Below are 7,785 nucleotides of genomic sequence, written 5' to 3'. Positions count from 1 at the left end.
TACATATGGTGATTAAGGAAATATTCATAGTTAATAAAGAATACCTGCAACCCACTATTCTAGTTGTGTCATTTATTTTTCTTTGCAGTAGCATATTTGTCCTTACTTAGTCTGTGTCCTGGGATCCAGAACTAGAGAACGCAGTACCATGTTATATACAATACAAGGTCAATTTAACATCTTGATATTCAGAAACAATATGCATGCAGTAAGAAACTTGTAAAATCGTTATTTTATATAGACAAAATAGTTCAAATTTAAGGTAAATCAGGATAAATCTACAAAATTATATATAATCTCTGAAATATTATCACACGTAACATTTATATTCTATTTAATAAATTAGAATGATCAATATTGCATATAACTTTTGCTAAATGGGTGAGGAAAAAAATGACATGTTATTGACTTGTTTCAAGTTATAATATGAACATGAATTAGGCAAGATTACTCTGAATAGTGAGAGCTATTGTAAGAGAATTGTCTGTTGTGTGTGAGGAAGATTTTATTGTTAATAGCAGCCATTATTCTTATACCAAATTCTAGGACATTTTATATAATTTAATGATAGATATAATATATTAAATATAACCCTACTACTAACACTGTATGGTATCCACTAAAGTTTTGCGCAGTTCCAGAAATTTCAAGTTTCAAAAATATTCAGGAGGATGACTTTACATTGAATTTTCTCTTGTAATACAATCCACCATTCTAAAACTTCAGAAAGTAAGAAGAAAAGATTTTGCATTGCTGTCATATATAGGTGTAAATTAATAAATATTTGTCTCCCTCAAAAAGGAATTTGAGGAAGAATAGTGCGTTAATTTTAGAATAGAATAGTGCATTAATTTATTAACACATTGAGAAAGCTAAACAACAAAATTCTCACATCTTTCATGAATTGGTGTAACACAGGTATGAGTGTCAGAGAAGATAGACACTGGGGATGTACAATGGTAGAGAAAAACACAGAATACTCTAAGCTGAGGCATCAAGGAAAAGGCAAAATGACCTAAAATTCTGCTGGTCTAAGCACTTCTATGTGGCATCTGTGATTATCATTACAATATTGAAATTTTCCAAATACTGAAAACACAAAACAGTGTAGATTCCAGTGATAAATTATATCAGCATGTTGCGCATGGGTCACCGGCCAGCAGTGACCACAGAACACTGTGGATGGCTCGCCGAAAAACACGCGAGAAACAAACATACACAGAGACAACCAGGTCCTGTGGGGAAGTAGGGACAGAATGGCCACCCCCCCCTAGTGGGGAGGGCCCTGATTTACCGTCCATACATGCTTTTATTGGGCTCATTTTGCATAATAACTCAGGTAAGGTACAGTACTTATTGGGGGAAGTAAGGAACTATAGAAAACAAGGAACTCTGCTGGTCTATTGAGTCGGGGTCAAAGAGCTGTAAGACTTTGAGGAACAAACTTCCTTCTTGGACCCCTCTTATTCCACTGAGAGCATTCTAAACAAAGAAGGTTTCACAGGAATTTACATGTTCTTTCTTAGGCCTGATCACCCAGGGAATCTGCCCCTTTTCAGCACAGAGCTGCACCACCCTGTCATTGTTTCAGGCTTAGCACGGGAACTAAGGCAATAAGATTTTCTCCCAGACGATGAGAACTCAGGCTATGTCAAAGCCGAGGAGCGAGGGTCCGTCACCCTCCTCTGCTTCAGCCCCCAAGTCCTTCTTTTGGGGGGCCTCCCAAAGTGATCGTGCCTGCCTTAGGTTGTTCCCCCCGTGGGGAATCTTACCCGTCTTTGGCTAACTGACCAAGCTTTTTGGGGTTCAGCAGCAGAAGCAGCATTCCTGCCAGGGAGATAAGCTTTTGTCTCCTTGCTGGCTTACGGTTCCAAGGGCATTCCCTTAGCCTTAGCCTAGGCAGGGGTTTCAGCTTCTGATACCAGTCAGGGCGGTTCCCAACATCAGCAGCTTATCTTTATCTAAAAATGATTTGAGTGCTGGCTGGGTGTAGCTCAGTGGACTGAGTGTGGGCTGTGAACAAAAGTGTCACTGGTTCAATTCCCAGTCAGAGCACATGCCTGGGTTGTGGGCCAGGTCCCCAATGAGGGCCACATGAGAGGCAAACACATATTGATGTTCTTCTTCCTCTCTTTCTCCTTCCCTCCCCCTCTCTCTAAAAATAAATAAATAAAATCTTAAAGAAGATAAACACGGCTTGAGAGGAGTTTTAAGACAGCAGCAGAGTTGGCGGATCTTTCTTGCACCTATTCACAGAACCAAACTGGAAATAAAACTAAAGTGGGGAACAATCACCCTGAATTACCAACTAAGGCCAACTGAAGTAAAGACTTGTAACCAAGTTCTGGCAGAAGAAATCACCATGAAACTGCACCTGCACAGCAGCTTGCCTGCCTGGGCCAGGTTTAAGCCTCACAGTCAGCCAGCCTGAGGGTTGAGTCCACCCTTGGATAGGCCAAAAGCAATTAAAACCCAATAACACCCTGGCTGGTGTAGCTCAGTGGATTGAGCACAGGCTGCAAACCAAAGCATCGCAGGTTTGATTCCCAGTCAGGGCACATGCCTGGGTTGCAGGCCATGGCCCCCAGCAACCACACATTGATGTTTCCCTCTCTCTCTCTCTCTCTCTCCCTCCCTTCCCTCTCTAAAAATAAATAAATAACATCTTAAAAAAAAAACAATAACAATAGGACAGTCCACATAAACCACACAAGGTACATTCTTAGAGCACCCAGCCTAGGAGATCAAGGAGGTGAAAACAGTGGGTCTCACAGGACCTATACTATATAAGGACACCCCATAAAGACTGTAAGTCATAGAGGTTTTATCAAGTGCATAAAAACAAACACAAAAAGATATCCAAAATGGGGAGACAAAGAAACCTCAAATGAAAGAACAATAGAAATCTCCAGAAAAAAAAGAGTTAAATGAAATGAGGCAAGCAATTTATCAGAATCAGAGTTCAAAGTAATTGTTTTAAGGATGCTCAACCACATGAAAAAGGATGTAGAACCCATGAAAAACAACCAGTTGGAGATTATGAATAACTTATCTGAAGTAAAGCATACACTAGAAGCAATAAACAGTAGTCTCTATGAAGCAGAGGATCAAACCAGAGATATGGTTTGGATTCCATCAGACAAGGTTATTAAAACAATCAGAGCAACAAAGAAAAGGGAATTTAAAAAACAAGGATAATTTAAAGGAACTTCAGGACAACATGAAATGTAAGAACATTTGCATTATCAGAGTACCATAAGGAAAGAAAGCTAGAAAGGGATAGAGAACCTGATTGAAGAAATAATTACAGAAATGTCCCTCTCCTGGTGAAGGAAAAAGTCACACAAGTTCAGGAAGCACAGTGATTCCTGATCAAGATGAACCCAAAGATACCCACAACAAAACACACTATAATTAAAATGGAAAAGATTGAAGATAAAGAGAGAATCTTAAAGGCAGCAAAAGAGAGACAATTAATTACCTACAAAAGGGTTCTCTTTGTCTTTCAGCACCTGGCTTATTTCACTTAGTGTAATACTCTCTAATCCCATCTGTGCTGTCACAAAGGGTAGGAGCTCCTTCTTTCTTTCAGCTGTGTAGTATTCCATTGTGTAAAGGTACCATAGTTTTTTGATCCACTCACTTACAGATGAGCACTTAGGTTGTTTCCAGCACTTGGCTATTATATATTGTGCTGCTATGAACATTGGGGTGCATAGGTCCTCTTGAATTGATGTTTCAGGATTCTTAGGGTATAATCCCAGCAGTGGAATTGCTGGGTCAAGAGACAGTTCCATTTTTAGTTTCCTGAGAGAATTTCACACTGTTTGCCACAGTGACCACACCAGTCTGCATTCCCACCAACAGTGCATTTTCCTCCACAGCCTTGCCAGCACTTATTTGTTGATTTCGTTATGATGGGCATTCTGACCAGTATGAAATGGTATCTCATTGAGGTTTTCATTTGCATCTCTCTGATGGCTAGTGATGCTGAACATCCTTTCATATGTCTCTGGGCCCTCTATATGTCCTCCTTGGAAAAGTGTCTATTCAGGTCCTTTGCCCATTTTTTAATTGGGTTGTTTATCTTCCTGGAGTGGAGTCATGTGAGTTCTTTATGTATTTTGGAGATCAAACCCTTGTCTGAGGTATCATTTGCAAATATATTTTCCCATGCAGACTTGTATCACAAAAGTACAAAGGATTGTAAGTAATTGCTACAAACAACTATATGCCAATAAATTTGAAAACCTGGGTGAAATGGACAAATTTCTAGAAAAATATAATCTTCTAAAACTGAATGAAGAAAGAAGATAAAGCCTGAATAGACCAATAACAGCTGATTAAATCAAAGCAGCAATCAAATGACTCCTGGCATTTTCCAAGGAGAATTTTACAAAACATTTAAGGAAGAGCTAACCCCTATCCCTCTCAAGCAATTCCAAAAAATCCAAGCAGAGGGAAGACTTCTAAACTTTTTATGAAGCCAGCATCACCCTAATTCCAAACCCAGACAAAGACAACAAAGAAAGAGAACTATAGGTCAATATCACTGATGAACACAGATGTTAAAATCCTCAACAAAGTATTGGCAAACCACATCCAGAAACACATTAAATAGATCATACACTATGATCAAGTGGGATTCATTTCAGGGATGCAAGGATGGTACAATATTTGCAAATCAATAAACATAATACAGCACATAAAAAAAGAAAAGACAAAAATCACATGATCATATCATTAGATGTGGAAGAAGTATTTGATAAGGAACAGCATACATTTATGATAAAAACACTCAGCAAAGTGGGAGTAGAGGGAGTATTCCTCAACATAATAAAGGTCATATATGAGAGACCTATAGCCAACATCATACTCAATAGGCAAAAAGTAAAAGCTTTCCCACTAAGATCAGGAACAAGACAAGGATGTCCACTTTCACCACTTCTATTCAACATAGTATTGGAAATCCTAGCCATAGTGATCAGACAAGAAAAAGAAATAAAAGGTATCCAAATTAGAAAAGAGGAAGTGAAACTGTCACTGTTTGCAGATGACATGATAGTATACATAGAGATCCCTATAGACTCCACAAAAAAACTACTCGACCTAATAAGTGAATTAGGTAAAACGGCGGGATGCAAAGTCAATATTCAGAAATAGAAAGCATTTTTGTACACCAACAATGAAATATCAGAAACAGAAATCAGGAAAAATCCCATTTGCTAAAGCAACAAGAAAAATAAAGTACTAAGGAATAAATCTAACCAAGTAGGTAAAATACCTGTATGCCAGGTACTTTCAATGAAGGTATAACTTAGAATCCAATACTTACTTGCCTCTCATTTGAGGAAAAGTTTGTCCATTTTTCTGTGTTCAATATTAAATACATTTTATCATAGCTGTCACCTTCACCTGAGTCAGCTTAGGACAGATGCTTGACTTACTACGTTCTGAGTTCAGCAGAAAAAAAAAGGTTTAATGAATTAGGCCATTGAAATAAGGAACAGTGGCAGGCCTACATAGTTTGCTAAACTACACTGAATTTCTCTATCAAGCCTCCAAATATGGCTGAAAATAGAATAAATTCAGAGAAACTCAGTCAATTTAAAAAAATCTATTCCCTTTCTATTACTCCTTGGTCTAACTGGTATAGTCCTTAGACATATTCTGTCCAAGGTGAAAACCATTAAAGTATAAATATATATATATATATATATATATATATATATATATATATGTATATATATCTTCTGGATCTTTGTTCACTGGCTTGTTTTCATGCTGTTATCTGTGGAGGCTCTATGTTCACAGTTGTCATGAGGCCCATGTTGGTACCACTGTTTCATTCCCCCAAACCACAAGGACAATTAATATCCACAGGCTCAATTCCATTCATTCCCCCTTCACTCCTCCCTCTCTCTTATAGCTTTCACAACAAGGTTGAGGGTGGAGATCCAAGTTTGGCCCCAGGCTATGGGGCCCCACAGCCCATTCTCCTGAGCACTACAGCACCATGCTGCAGTCTCTGCTGGTGGTGAGAGTTCATTTAACCTTTCCAGAGGGTGCTATGGACATATACATTAAAGACTTCTAAGCATAACCATTGAGCCAGCAATTACTCTTCTGTGTAATCTAAGAAAATATCAGGTGCCCATGCAAGGATTTCTCTATAAAGAATTATTTGTTGCCCTGGCTGGCATAGCTCAGTGGATTGAGCACGGGCTGTGAACCACAGGGTGGCCAGTTCGATTCCCAGTCAGGGCACATGCCTGGGTTGCAGGCCACAGCCCCCAGCAACTGCACATTGATATCTCTATCGCCCTCTCCCTCTCTCTCTCTCTCTCTCCCTTCCCTCTCTAAAAATAAATAAACAAAATCTTAAAAAAAAAGAATTATTTGTTAAAGTGAACATTTGGAAACAGGTGAAATGACCATCAATAGGCAAACAAATATATGAAAGTGTGATATATCCATGTAATAGGATCCTATGCAGCCATTAGAAAATAATTGAAAATTTTTGTGTTTTATGAACGTAAAAATATGCCTACCATTTGTTCTTTGGGGAAAACACCATACATCAGATTTTTTTAATTTTTGTAATATTGTGTGTCCCTATGTGTACAAAAAAGAGAAAGTCTGCAAAAAGAAGATTATATACTAAAATATAAAGTGCTATTCTTAAGCCCCGGCTGATGTGGCTCAGTGGAATGATCCAGAAACAATTGTAATGCACCAATAAAAATACCAATATTTCAGTACTTAAAAATATCACAGTGTAATGGAATTTTGAAAAAAAATATTGCAGTCATGACTATGTGGGGTTTGCTTCATTTCCCTTTCCAGAATGATAAAAAGAGATGGTAGATGACTTTGGAGCAGTCCCAAATACACCATGTCATTTAGTTCCTCACACTTCCAGGGAATGTCCATGACACTTTCATCAGCTACATGTTGCCCCAAATGGCATCTCTTGGAACTCCTACTGCATGAATCAGTAGAGCCTTGCCAGATTTTCCTGGAAGGGGTAATATTTCCTGAGCATTATGACTTTTCCTTTCTCTTTCTCTTAATAATCAGCAAGTACACTCTGCTCATTAGGTGTAGAAATTATCCTCTCCTCTGATTGCTGCTTTATTAGTACATTAAACAATTACACACAAATATATACATGAAACATTAGGTTAAACATAACACAATGATATCACAGGGAGAGTTACTAAGAAAAGGATTAACTATATTAACCTGTGCTCTCCTCGCTCCACACCAGGGGAAATGATTCAATATTGCTTCTTAAATCCATCCAACCCCGCCCCCCCGCCAACAATAAAGAGGTTGCGTGTTTGATTGTAAAAGTTGAAGTCAAGTGGTTCATGATGGGAAGAGCCTGGACTAGTGTGTGGAGAGGGGCAGAACCCAGACCCAAGGGGGTGGGTGTTTTTTGAGCAGAGACAGATGGTGAGGGGGGGGGGGGGGCAGTACAGCATGGGTACCTCCTGCTTCACTTGACCTGGGCCCATTGTTTCAGGATGCCTGAAGTGCAGTTCACACAATAGTCTCCTGGGAAAGCCTGGTTGGGGGTGTGGAGAGATGGTTTTCCTGGTTCTGACAAGGCAGTAGGGAGAGTTTCCTGCCCCAGCATTTCAAGGGAAGCAGCACTAAACCTCAGCACTGTGCAGCAAAGAGCACTGGACTGAAGGCAGTCACCTGGATCAAGAACCTGCTCCCTGTTGGTCCATCTAGGTCTGGAATTAGGCTATGGAGTTGGGGATGACGTCCCCACAC

The sequence above is a fragment of the Phyllostomus discolor genome, chromosome 6, assembly GCF_004126475.2.
Source record: "Phyllostomus discolor isolate MPI-MPIP mPhyDis1 chromosome 6, mPhyDis1.pri.v3, whole genome shotgun sequence".
NCBI classification, from domain to species: domain Eukaryota; kingdom Metazoa; phylum Chordata; class Mammalia; order Chiroptera; family Phyllostomidae; genus Phyllostomus; species Phyllostomus discolor.
The sequence above is the reverse complement of the archived record's forward strand: the minus strand, read 5'-3'. Positions refer to the sequence as shown.